Source organism: Aricia agestis, chromosome 4 (assembly GCF_905147365.1).
Source record: "Aricia agestis chromosome 4, ilAriAges1.1, whole genome shotgun sequence".
Lineage (NCBI taxonomy): Eukaryota > Metazoa > Arthropoda > Insecta > Lepidoptera > Lycaenidae > Aricia > Aricia agestis.
The window spans coordinates 13,626,949-13,641,721 of record NC_056409.1 but is presented as its reverse complement, the minus strand read 5'-3'; the positions used below and the strand labels follow the sequence as shown (position 1 = coordinate 13,641,721).

The following is a 14,773-nucleotide window of genomic DNA, read 5'->3' as shown; positions in this document are numbered from 1 at the left end:
TTTTGGAATTTGAATAAAAATAAATAGTGTGAAGTGTCATGCTTTTTTTAAACTGTGTATTGTAAAGTTACTTTTATCTGCTTGTTTAATCTAACTCTATATATCTTAAAACTTTGATCTAATTTGATACCAGTAATGGGTAAAATTAATTAATCACCTACATCGGGATAATGCCACTAGGCAGTTATTTTCCTAGATCCAGTCTAATGTCGCATACCCTATAAACTGAGTCACCTAAACCTAAACGCGCCCGAGTATTTATTTCGATCGTAAGAAGCCATTAACAACACATATAAAGTACATTTATGAGTACGATCCAAAATAGATTTCTTTGTCTTGTATCGAGTAGAACTATGTATTTATATATAGCGATATTGAATATTTTGTATATGTATACAGAATTACGTATCTACATTTAGATATTCTAGTTGAAGATCTCATAGATGGCTATCTATGTTTGTTACCTTTTGTCGTTTTGAGCAGCTGAACCGATTATTGTGAAAGATATAAAGATGTCTACATTTAAGTCGTTTGACGCTTTTGAAATGTGGTGCTGGCGCAAAATGCTCGGCATCTCTTGCACCGCACACCGGATCAACACGTCTATACTTCAGCAACTCAAAATTACCACCCGCCAGTCCACGCTTTGTCTACAACGATCATTTGCCTTTTTAGCCCGCCGGGAGCCTAATAATCTTGAGAGTCTCATACTAGCTGGGCAATTAGAGGGGAAAAGAGGCAGAGGCAGAGTGGCTACACGATGGACAGACGCGATTGTCAAGGCTGCTGACTGTACGTTCCAGGAGGCATTTCATCAGGCCAAAAATAGAGACAAGTGGAGAGTCCTATCCCAGAAAGCAAATTTTGGTGGTCACGTCCCTCAGCCATGAGGATACGACTAGGAAGAAGAGAAGACATTTAAGTCCGGGACTCACCGTGATTCTCTTTTTATTTCTATCTTACAAATATGTACGGTTCCCGTGCTATAGACAAACTAGGTTGCGGGAAACATCTTTGTACATAATAAGGCTTAAGAAATCTAGAAAAAAATTGACCTAACTCAAAAAAATTGTTTTCCCCAAAATTCCTGGTGACGCAAAATTTAAAAGCAAAATTGCAGGCGTTGCCGAGAATACAAGAATGTATATACCTCAGTTAAATCAGTTTAAAGCGTTTGTCCATAGGTACTGAAAGAACGGATCTTATTGATCCATAAAAGTAGGAAATGGTATTTTAAACGATCCGAAGACGTGGTTTATCGCAGGCACGGTCGGCTGGTCACTTGCAGCTCAAATAAAACGTGTTTCTCGCTCGTACTTTGAGTTTTAGCTTTAACAATATAAAAATAAGTGGAGTACACATTAAACTTATTTTATAGTTCGACCCCGCGAGAATAAACACAGTTTAATAGTTGCTCTTATCTTCCAATAAATAGTCTAAGTGTTTTTATTAATTTTATGCGTTCTGATAAATATTATTGCCGTAAAATTGTTTCTTCTGGCGAACAGAAAGAAACATTTTGCTTTTAATCTTGAATATCAAACATGTAGATTGAAACTGAAGATTTGATGAGATGATTTATCTAAGATTTCTTTAAAGTTACGCTATTGCCATCATTCGCCCTGCATGACTAAACACGTTTTTGGAGTCAGTTCAGTATGGTTATCTTTCCTGAAATTACTCGAATTTGTGAATTACATCTTACAGCAGGCTTAGCATGGTCACCATAGAAACAGTTTCTTTTCACGAAAGAATAGATAAAGTGCGAGTTAGACAAAGGAAATCCGCCATTTTGTCACTAAAATCTGTCAGTATGTCCATTCTTTCCCGTTTTTACCGTTGTTATGCTCTTAAACTTTAAAGCCTGCTGGTACGTCTGCTTAAGGTCCTTTAAAACTCTAAGGTAGGATATTATATTATGTAACTATATATATATATATATATATATATATATATATATATATATATATATAAGAACACAACAAACAAAAGATACATAAAATAATGACAATACAGTTACAATAAAATTTACAAATTTATAAAAATGTGCAAATTGGCGGCCTTACCGCTGTAAGCGGTTTCTACCAGGCAACCGTCAATATAAAATAATTGAAAAAACAATAGTATAAAACTATTACTTACAATACTTAATATGAGATAAAATAAACTACTTATACTTTACATAGATATAATAAGGCAAAAATATGAAAAAATTACAGGAGATAAGAATTTTATGATAAGTAATTAATATTAGTACTAACACCAAAATTTTCATATTGAAAGAAATAGGTCTAAGTAGTGTTTCTTTACACGTTTCTTAAAGATATTTATGGATTCAGAGCTTTGTATAGAATCAGGTAAAGAGTTCCAGAGACGAATAGCGGAGATGGTGAAAGAAGAATCATAGAACGAAGTTTTATGGGAAGGGAAGGCAAGCGTAAGTTTCTTTGCAGAGCGAAGAATAGGATTGCCATGACATAGAAAATTGAAATTTGATTTTAGGTAGGCAGGAGTTGAGGGATTAAAAAGGATATTGTAAAGTAAATGCAGGACGTGAGAATTTCGACGCATCTTGATCGGAAGCCACTTGAGCTGAGACCGGTATTCAGACACATGATCAAATTTGCGAAGGCCAAATATAAAACGGATGCACAAATTTTGAAGGCGTTGAAGGGAAGAGAGAAGATTTTCGTTTATATCACAGTAGCAAACGTCAGCATAGTCAAGAATTGGGAAAAGTATATTAGTGGCTAGTTTTATTTTGGTTGCAACTGGCAGGAAATTGCTCAATCGCCTAAGAGATGCAGTGGCAGCAATCAGCTTTTTGCGTAGTTCTTGGACCTGGAAATCCCATGAGAGGGTGCGTTCAAAGTAAATTCCAAGATTACGCACGGAGGAGCTGTAGGGAATAATATTTCCATCAAGAAGAATGTCAGGTAAGGTCTTCCAGTCTACTTTCGCAATAAGCTGCCTGCTGCCAATTACAATGCATTGAGTTTTTCTTGGATTGAGGACCAAACCATAGGCATTGCTCCACTCCCGAATGTTCTCTAAATCAGCATTCATTTGGGCAATACCGTGGGATAGTAAGGGAACCAGAACCTGAATATAGATTTGAAGGTCATCGGCATACATATGATAGGAAGAGGAGATTTTACGAGAAATAGAGTTGATGAAGATGGAAAACAGGAGAGGGGATAACACACTGCCTTGAGGCACACCGGCAGAGATATCACACCAAGATGACGATATGTTGTCAATTTTAATGCGCTGCCGGCGTCCCTGAAGGAAACTGCAAAACCATTCAACTACGATAGGAGATAGATTGAGCGAGCTGAGAAGAAGCAGTAGAATATCATGATCTACCGAATTGAAAGCGTTACTAAAATCTAGGAGTGTAAGTATAGTTAAATAATGATTATCCATCCCAAGACGAATATCATCAGCAATTTTCACCAGGGCTGTGGAAGTGCTATGTCCGAAACGAAATCCTGATTGTAGTGGATTTAATAGATTGTGCATGTTAAGGAAAGATTGAAGTTGATGATGTACAGAGCGTTCTAAAATTTTTGAGAGAAATGGAAGGATAGAGATCGGACGATAATCAGAGTAACTATTGGGAATCGATTTTTTTGGGTAGCGGTATTATGTTTGCATCTTTCCAGGAAGAGGGAAAGACCCCGGTAGTAAGAGAATAGTTAAGAATGTGGACAATGATCGGAGCTAAAATATCTAACAATGGAACTATCATATTTTGACCAACTCACTGCACACAGCACTTGATGAAATTGACATGATAGACTTCTTCACCTCGGTGACAGACAATTCCCTAAATGAAAAAGAAGCATTAGCAGAAGCAGGTAAGCTGGACAGATTATGGGTAGTTTGAGCTTTTCTTTGTGTGTCAAAATCTTGTGCCGGGCTGGCGAAATGGGAATTCAAGTGTTCTAAGTTTATGTCGAAAGGAACAGATGCTTTGGATTGTTTGCCTACACCCAATGACTTTAAAAATTTCCATACTTTGGCCTGGTCGGCATTGTCAACAGATGAATGTATATGGCGCCTTTGCGCATCCCTGCACGCGGTGTTACATCTATTACGTAGTTGATTGTAGATTAACTTGTCAGATTCCAGGTGAGATTTCTTAAATCTAGCTTTAGCTCGGTTTTTCTTGTTAATTAAGGTTTTGATTTCGCTTGTTAACCAGGGTGCTGGTAAGTGTTTTATTTTAACAGGACGCAGAGGGGCATGGCGGTCAAAGAGTTTAATGATGGTGTTGTTGAAAAAAAATACTTTGGCATCAATTGTCGGGGCATGAAAAAGCTCAGTCCAGTCCATCTTATTTGCGTCCTCACGAAGGTTATCTAAATTCATATCTTTCAAAGCTCTTGGCATAATCACTTTCTGTTTAGTCTTAGATGTTCGCCATTTGTAGGATAAAAAAATACAGTCGTGGTAGGAGAATCCGTCTGCTGGGTGCTGGCCGTGCGTGTCAACAAGATGGAGTGACGACACCATCATCAGGTCAAGGAGAGATGGGGAGGAGTGGGGATAAGATTTTCGGTCTCGTCCGCAGGTGGTGGTTGAGCAGAAGTTCTTACAATTTTATAGCTGATATTGGAACGGAGGTAAATAGCTACCCCACCACCGGATCTGCCAACTCGATCGTTCCTGATCAGTTGATAGCCAGGCAAGGAGTAAGACGTAGAGGACAGACATGGTTTGAACCAGGTTTCAGAAACTAAAATAGCATGAATACAGGATTGAGAATCAAAACAATTAAGGAGGTCGGCGTAATGGGCAGGAATACTTTGGGCATTTATGTGGATAATATTGAAATGTTTCTGTTTAGTTGAAAAGTGAAAGGTAACTTTGGAAAGTAATGGATTCGAAGAGGAACTATGAAAGCTTTCATCGCCGCTATTTGAGTCAGAGCAGGAAAAAAAACTGTCATCAAGACTTATGTTAGATGATGACATAAAACTAAGAGACTAGATTAAAGTAGTGAATATTTCGTAATAAGGTAGGTAGTTAAAACGAGTAAGAAGATGATGTTGGTGTAGATGTGGTGTAGATATATCTGGTTAAATATAAATTAAAAAAAAAAATGCAATAAAAGCAATAAAAATAATAAAATGTTAAAATGTAAGTATATAATATATATATATATATATATATATATATATATATATATATATATATATATATATATATATATATATATATATATATATATATATATATATATATATACAGAGTGTAACAAAACTAAGTGATAATAGGTAGTTAGGGTGTGTATAGGTTCTCTATACATTTAAAGTTTGCTGTGAAATTAGCATCGCTGAAGGAGTAACTTTTTTCACCTTTGTATTGAAAATTATGACGCGCGGCCGTTTGCCCATAATAATATAATAATTTTGCTTTTTCAGCCCTGCATCTTTCACAGTGAACTCTAAATAACTTCTATGGTGACCATACCCTGAAGTATAATAACTTTGTTTTGTTACAACCTGTATATACATATTTCGCAACTATATAATAAAGAGCATCTGCTACGACATTAAAGGGACTATTCATAACGTATTCCGGACTTTTATTAGGTTTTCGGAAATACAAATAAAACCTAAGTTTTAACTTTTAGGTCTCAAGTCTGATCGTAAAACCGCCCCGCACGGTCCTAGCTTCGGCTGTGTCATAAATTGGTGTTGCCATTTATTACATTCACATTTTATATTTCGATACTTGTATTGTATTTAATTGCAATTTTAGAGTTCTAGTAAGCGTTGCGGACTTTGTGTCTTCGCCCTAGTCTTCTACAAAAAGTGTTAAAATTTTTGTGAATTAGGGTGGGTTGCACCAACTTACTTTAAATATAACTTTAACTTTAACCTTAACAAAATGTCAAATGAACTGTCAAATCCCTAGTAAAAGTCCTTAATGGACGCCATATTTGACGATAACCTTAACCTTAACTATAACTACGCCTCTGGTGCAATCCACCCTTATTTACCAACACGACGCTTAACCAGGCTCAACCTTATATACTTAAATCTTATTATATTATTATCATTCTTACAAAAAATTTCATACAAGATGACGCCCGCAACTCCGTTGCGCCAAAATTCGTCTATCGCGCGTGAACCGTACATTTTTCCGAGATAAAAAGTATCCTATGTCCTTTCCCGGGACTCAAAGTATGTCCATACCAAATTACATAGTAACCATGTCCACCATAAGAACCACTAATGATAATAATCATATTCGATAAGCGGGTTGCACATATCGCGTTGACCTCAGAAACTTCGATAGTGCAATTCAGAAATGTTTTTGACCGGCATAATATTATCAATTGTAAATATTTTGATATAATATTATGTACTCTAGTTATAACATCCAAGTATCAACTTCTAACGTATTAAATGGAGGTGTTAAGGCATTATGGGCGAATTTTATAGGAAACACAAACTATACGTAGAACGTGGCTCGGAGTAATAAAAGTAAGTGGATATAGCGTTTATGAGCTAGTCTAGTGTTTGCCATCTTTCATACTGTCCATATAACGTTTAAGATTAAACTATCTGGTTTTAATTTGTGTCATTTACATAATATTATTATTTAATTTGTATCCTAGAAAGAGACAAACCTCAAAACCACAGACATCTCAAAACAGTAAAATATGATAATTTTTGTTTGCGTCTCAAGCTGTACTCTGTGGGCTCCTTTAATTATCCTCTCATCTGTCAGGCGCCCAAAATGGGCGCCAAAATTTTTTTAGCCGGCTTATAATGTTTCTCTCCTTGTTACATTTCTTACAACGTTAATAATAAAACAGAGATGCAAATAAAAAGCCGCTAACCAATGATATTCTACTTTTTTTTTTTATGAAATAAGGGGGCAAACGAGCAAACGGGTCACCTGATGGAAAGCAACTTCCGTCGCCCATGGACACTCGCAGCATCAGAAGAGCTGCAGGTGCGTTGCCGGCCTTTTAAGAGGGAATAGGGGAGGACAGGGATGGAAAGGGAAGGGAATAGGGGAGAGTAGGGAAGGGAATAGGGTAGGGGATTGGGCCTCCGGTAAACTCACTCACTCGGCGAAACACAGCGCAAGCGCTGTTTCACGCCGGTTTTCTGTGAGAACGTGGTATTTCTCCGGTCGAGCCGGCCCATTCGTGCCGAAGCATGGCTCTCCCACGTATAAAACTGAGTTTTTACTTTGAGTAGTCTACTTTGAGTTTTTCATACAATATCATTGCCGCTAACACATTAGTGTCAGCCGATATTTAAAGTGATAAACCATTTTTTGTGATGATTTTTAATGAGAGTAATTATTAGAAATTGAAAATTTTTCGAAAATGGCGTGACAATTAAACAAATTATTATATATTTACTCAAATGTAACGAAATAGTTAAGCCACATATACAATGTATGGGTTTGCCTAGTTAGGCCCTGTAATAAAATGCATGAAGAATTATAACTTACAGAAGAAAAATCTTCTGTAAAAAATACCAAATTTTTTCGCAGAGCTAGCCAGTGATTGCCTCGTCTTGGGCTCTTGGCATCATTTTGGATGAAACTATTGTTATTTGGGTTTTACCCGACTTACATTTACACAAACGATAGTATTCGATACATAACTTTTTAAAACGAGATTTTATGAGACAAACAAATATCGAATGAACATAATGTATTCGTGACTTTACTTTCCAGTTTCCACGTATAAACCAATTTCAGTTCCACTGTTAGTCATGCAAAATCTAATAATTTACACTAACCGACATTAAATTAAAGTAGTTTATTTCACGAGTTTTACGACTCACAGTATACTGATTGGCACTTTCTTGAATAAGTTTCTTTTACGATCGGCTTAACCTAAGCGGACCGTAAAACTTCGCCAGTCATTTTTATACGGCATAATAATATAGTTTATAATTAAGCGGGTTTTCGCTTAACTAATTTAATGCTGGCGTCTACGACGAGATCCGTAAAAGATGGTAATTATACCCTGACTTAGGCCAGGGGAACCGGCTCGAACTAAACACACAGGAACAACTAGAACTGCCATTAACGACACATGGAAGTTAAAGAGTAGAAGTCCTGTAATAATAATAATAGCTCCCACACCGGTTTCGGTGACGGTGGCCGGTTTCATTGAAACCAGGCCAGCTACGCAGGAGTAATTTTATAGTGCCCAAGTGTGTGCGTAGTACACAAGAGCACTCTCTATTCTTTTGCTCTCATAACCCAGTGGGACCGACACGACTGGCGAGAGATCAGGCGCAGGACCGACTTTTTACATGCCCATCCGACGCATGGATCATCTTACTTGTCAGACAATCAGGTGATCAGCCTTGAGCCTACATTGTCCTAACCAAACTTGGAAATAACATGTTTCCAACGCGGGAATTGAACCCACGACCTCTGAGTCAAGTGCCGCGCTCTATACCACTAGACCACGGAGGCGTTCAAGGCGTAGAGTCCTAAGTCCTAACGTAACATTATTAAGTGATTATCATTTCCTAAATGAAGTTTACTTTATTAGTTACAGTTTTTATTACTGTCCGTGTAATAATATTATTATTATTTCTTTAGTTGTACCTACTGCTAATATCCTGAAAAATAACGTTTATATATTTTTCTGTGGTTCCAAAATAGATAAATATTGCTGGAAATGTAGCATGTAGCTAATTATCGGCGACTTAAATATGGTACACTTAATATTGTCGTGTGATTTCAGAAATCAGAATTAATCTAGTTAATCTCATTTAATGGCATTTTTAAGACACTCCATATTTTTTCCTAGTTTGTTTCTTTTCTATTTTGTTAGTCGACGGAAAAGGCAGAATGATTTATCTGATGATATGAATACCTTTACCATAAGCGAGTTTTGTGCTATCCGGCATGCCCTTTAAACGCAGTTAATGAAATTCTAATGCTAAACCTACGTAATTTTCCACAGGCTAGATCATTAATATCACATAAAAATGACGAAACCTTAGTCGCTGGTTGTAGATAGCACGGTGGTGGCGCAAATAGTTTTTACATGAAATCTACGAATAATAAACGCTATTTATTATTCGTAGCATGTAATGTAAGACGCGTATGGTAAAGACATCAAAAATTCCATTCCCCATAAGCGCAGTTATGAGTTATTTATGTATGACGGATATACAGGTAGACTTTTTATCGCGATTTCAATCTTTTTAGGTTGCAATCACTACCGCCTGTGGATAGTTGTGCTAATAACCTAAAAATAATATTGTGCTTAAGACTATTCTGGTACATAATATATTATGTAGTCTATTATGGCACTGCATTCAAGTTACAAATATTCAGATCCTTTAAACCGGCCATTAAAGTGCTGAAATGGTAGTATATGGTAGTATTTTTTATTTATTTATTTATAGTTGTAAGGACACCAAACAGTACATACATTAAAAAATTATGGAAATGATCATAAATAGTCAACAGGAGCTGATGCATGTACCTTAGTAGGTGACACAGCATTTACAATAGCAAGTTCAAACACAAAATTATAACGCTACAATAATTAAATTAATTAAAAACTAACAGTAAAATTCATATTATACTTCATTACAAACGAATAAAAATAATAATAATAAGTCAATAAAAGAAAAATACAATAAACAGAAGTCAGAAGGATAAAATGAATCACATAAATTGTAAAAAAATATTAATGATAAAAATTAATAAAATCTAAAATAACATAATATTAAATAGTTCATTATTTAATTTAATTGATATAATTTAGAACATGCAAAAAATTAAAATTGTACAATGTATAATTACGTTTAGAGATAAAATTAATAAAAAAATAAAAAATATTGCAGTTCATTAGCAAATGATAATTTCATTTAACATAAAAGTGACCAAAAAATTTCTTTTTAAATTTATTGAATGAGTCATGAAATATATCTATGTCATCTAGATCATTGTTAACAATATTATATTCGTTACTCATTCTAAGAATTGGTGCGTTAAGTCCCAAATTATTTTTGCTAGGAGGACCGCGTAGGATGTAAGTTATTGGTCGTCGAGGCAGGTGGTACGGTACAAACAGAGAAAAATATTCTAAAAGTTCACAGCAACCTATATGGCCATTTACTATTTTATAAAGTAGTAGAATACCATGCACCGTTCTTCGAGTCCTAAGACAAGCCATGTCAAAGAAGTTAAGGCGATAATGATAAGGAGCCCTATGGGAAATGCCACTGCAAGTAAAGGCGAGGTGTCTAGTAAAAGACCTTTGGACCCCCTCAATTTCTTGCGAAAGAATAGTGGTTTTAGGGTTCCAAATAGAACTAGCATATTCAAGATGGCTTCTTACTAATGTGTTGTAAAGCAGAATTTTCGTGCTCGTAGAAAACCCCTTGCTGTTGCGCTTGAGAAATCCCAATGCTTGCGATGCCTTTTTGACGACATTATTAACGTGAATATTAAAACTGATTATTATTCGCTCCCGCTTAGTTAATAATGATTATACTCGTTCAAATCGCCCAACCCCCTACCCTTTTCCCGGCTTTTTTCCCTTCCCTACCCTCTCCTATTCCCTTCCCTACCCTCCCCTATTCCCTTTCCTACCCTCCCCTATTCTCTTCCCTACCCTCCCCTATTACCCTATTCCCTCTTAAAAGGCCGGCAACGCACAACATGCAGCTGTTCTGATGCTGCCAGTGTCCATGAGCGACGGAAGTTGCTTTCCAACAGGTGACCCGTTTGCTCGTTTGCCCCCTTATTTCATAAAAAAAAGACGGGTTGCACTCCGGGAGTGCCGGCAGAAGTGAAAACTTGATTATTAACGTTGTGCATTTTTTTAACCCATTTTTTATGAAAATCGATTTGTAAAAAATCGATTTTTTTAATTAGTCGAAACCCTTTACAATCGATTAAATTTTTAACCAATTTTTTATGAAAAAGGATTTAAAAAAAATCGATTTTTTAATTAATCAAAACCCTTACAATTTTTTAACCCATTTTTTATGAAAATCGATTTTTAAAAAATCGTTTTTTTAATTAATCGAAACCCTTCTATCGGCAATTACCTACATTCTCAAGATTAGACAATAGACATCTTTACAGTATTTGAATAGCAATTGTAAATAACGTACTCCATTACATTCATATTATTAAACATAAGATGGAATTATTTGAGAAACATCGTCTAATGTTACTCGTACTAGTACAGCTGTTGTTGTTAACGATAATGTTATTGGAAACTGGAAACGTTTCAATAATAGAAATGATAAATTGTCGTGAAAGTATTTCGAAAAGAATTATTAGTGTTACAAAAATATGTATGAAAATTCTTTCAACAACACCACGAACCGTGCTCTACTAGCTCTACAATAATAACAACTCCCACATCGGTTTCGGTGACTGGCTTTCGCCAGTCGTGTCGGTCCCACTGGGACGCAGGCGCAGGACCAACTTTTTACGTGCCCATCCGACGCATGGATCATCTTACTTGTCAGACAATCAGGTAATCAGCCTGCATTGTTCTAACCAAACTTGGAAATAACATGTTTCCAACGCCGGAATCGAACATACGACCTCCGAGTCAAGAGCCACGCGCTCTTAACCACATGGACTTTTTTTATTAGCTCTACAATACTTACTTATACTTAGCGCCTAGACTAAAAAGGTCAATGACCGCTACCGCCTCCGGTCTCGTTTCGCTGAGTACAGTAGTAAAAATACGTCGTAAGTGTCTTACTTACATTTTTGACAGGGTTGATCTGACTCTTATAAAAAACAGAGACGGATTCCACTCATACACGTTTCTCAAGAATCGAATAGGGATTCAAATGCGACAATGGAAAATATAAAATGGACGTCACTCGCATTACAGACGCACTAAAATTTTCGCATAAATCAATAAAACACACATTGCGCTTCGGTATCTTTGCAAGGCAAAAAGAAAATCATTATATTTTATGTGTTCCTTTGTATGGTGACTTTGAGTGCGAAAGTTTTAACTGTCGGATCTTTACAGCCACCGCAAGTTATTATTGGTTATTCCGAGTGTAAACCTTCACTCAAAATACTTTATACCCTTAAGGTCCTGTTTCATCAAGCAATGTTAAATAAATAATGGCTTGTTGGATCAGTTAACGGCCTGTTAGAGCGATCGAGCGTTCCACCATGCGCTAATGTCATGTCAAATCACCTAACACGGTGTTAACACTAGAAAGACCGGAATCCTGAACTTCCAAGAAAGGCCAAGAGCGGTCAAATGACCCACCGTATGTTTTTACATTTTTTTGTGTGTCTTACTATTTTGCTTTTGCATTTTATTGATCATGTAATTATTTATAAATGTAACTAAATTAAATTATAGAAAAAATATTCAACAAAATTATTTAAAAAAGCATTTTATAGACCCGCTACTGATATAATGACATTCCACTGATATAATGACACTCCACAAGATATTTTATTGGTTTTGTTCCTGTATTTGAGCATAAAACACCGTTTTTTTTTTTTCAGATTTTATATTTTCTCATTTTAGCAATAGAATGGTAAAGTTACTCTTATGTACAGTAATTCAAATAAGTTGTAGAAGCCAAGAACATACTGATGAAAATACCCTATTGGAGGACAAAACAATCATTTTTTCGTGTCGTATTTTTGGTCACAATATAAGATTTTTATATTGTGACCAAAAATACGTATCACTAAAACTAAAAAAGTACAAAAAATATGCTTTAGAAATGAAATATAATTAAAATTAGCATAAATATAACAATTTTTATCATATTATCATAGAACTACAATTCGCAACCTTTAGTTTGTTATTTTCTTCGTTTGTGTAGGTAAAACAAAAAATAAAATTAACTCAGCATAAACATTTTATTGAAACTCTAACTACTAATAAACCCTGGCTGTGTTAGGTCAACTCAGGCAACAATACTATGAAAATTGACAGAGATTTTTGTGGTAACGTTGATAATTTAAAAAAAAACAGGGTTTCATTAGGCAAAAAACTTGAATTACGTTACAATATCAAAACAGGCAAGGCAAAAGGTTATATTTGTGCACATACTATATTTGTAAATATATTACCATTATTTTTACATATAAAAATGTAAAATTTATCCCATGAGTCCCAATTATTTTTCCTATGAGTCATTTACAAATATATTTCAGTCGAGTTTTTTTTATAAATTTTAAATCAAATTTCAAATACAATACACAAACAAAACATAATAATAATAAAAAATTTGAAAGAAAAACAAAACTTGCGAGAAAAACCCACTTTCTTTAGCAATTTTATTCAAGCGGTCAATTGACCGCTGCGGTCTTTCTAGGTAGGTTGTTATTTAGAAGTTATAATTATTGAGTAATCATTAAAAACACGTTATCACAATTTAAACAAACGAAAATTATTAAACGTCACGAGAGGAAAACCAATTTCTCGCAACGGTAACAAAAATATCGCAAATTAAAAACGAAAATGCGGTCATTTGACCGCTCCGGTCCTTCTAGTGTTAATTCCTGCTCTAGAGGTCCGTTAAATATTTAACAGGCCGTTATATAGTCAAAACAACAAATGTCAAAGACAATATCCAATATCAATAAAAGAATAAAAAACTAGAGAGGTGTCAAGGGACACCCAGATGGAGCGAAGTTCCTTTCGATTAGTTTGTGAAGCAATTGTAATAAATGATAAAGCGAAAACTAAAACTAAACAAAGGTAAAAAAATGATCACTTACCTCCGATACGCATGAGTTATTATTGCGTGAAATTGAATAACACAACAACACTCATTATTGATTAAAAGTCACAAAAACAAATATAGGATTCTATTTCTCAATACTAGAGATCGCCCAATGGTCGAAATTTGACCTCAAATAAAAAATTAAATTGTTTCAAATTTCAACGCTCTTTTATAATTGATATTCTAGTGTCAAAATATTGACTTTAATATATAATTCCTGCAACATTCTCAGATTAATTAAGTCAAATGACGACAGATTGGCCGTGTATTATTCGTCTAACAGTATTTAAGATTCAATATAAAAAAACTAAACTATCAACGCCATCTGCCCCTAACATGCAGACACTAATAAAAAAGTGTCGAGGTCAAATCAAGGTCAAATGTCGTTCTGTCTAGCTCCCTTTACGCCGAACGCGCGATAAGGAATTACGTTCCGATATTGTTTTGACTTTTGAGTGTTTCCGCCACATTCACACATAATATGACGACCTCTGTGGCTCTATTGGTTGAGTGTGTGGCAGCTCAAGCCGGGGGTCGCGGGTTCGAATCCCGCCGACGGAACAAAAAGTTTTCAATGTTCCTGGGTCTGGATGTGTACTAAATATGTGTATGATAATAAATAAATAATAAAAAATTTAAATATATATACAGTATTGTATAAAAGTATTAAATAAATTCCCGTTGTCTGGTACCTGTAACACAAGTCCTTTAGGTACTTAGTACGGGGCCAGACTGACGTGATGTGAGGCGTCCATAGATATTATTATTATTATATTATTATAATTTTTTTCAGCTTTGACAGATAATAATTATTAACCTGATAAATTAAAAAGAACTATAATTGTGGTGTAAATGTGGGTGTAACAAATGCATGCGATCAGTGATACTTTAATTTGGTCGCAGTATCTACCAGAATATGACGTATATTACGTGGAAGAGCCATGCTTCGGCACGAATGGGCCGGCTCGACCGGATAAATACCACGTTCTCACAGAAAACCGGCGTGAAACAGCGCTTGTGCTGTGTTTCGCCGA

The 14,773-nt window shown here is 35.4% G+C and overlaps 1 protein-coding gene across 2 annotated transcripts in view; it reads left to right on the top strand.

Moving 5' to 3' along the window:
- The window catches only part of LOC121725857 (protein doublesex), a 167,093-nt gene that overhangs the window by 139,469 nt on the left and 12,851 nt on the right, over positions 1-14,773 (top strand). The gene's annotated exons all lie outside the window — the stretch shown is intronic.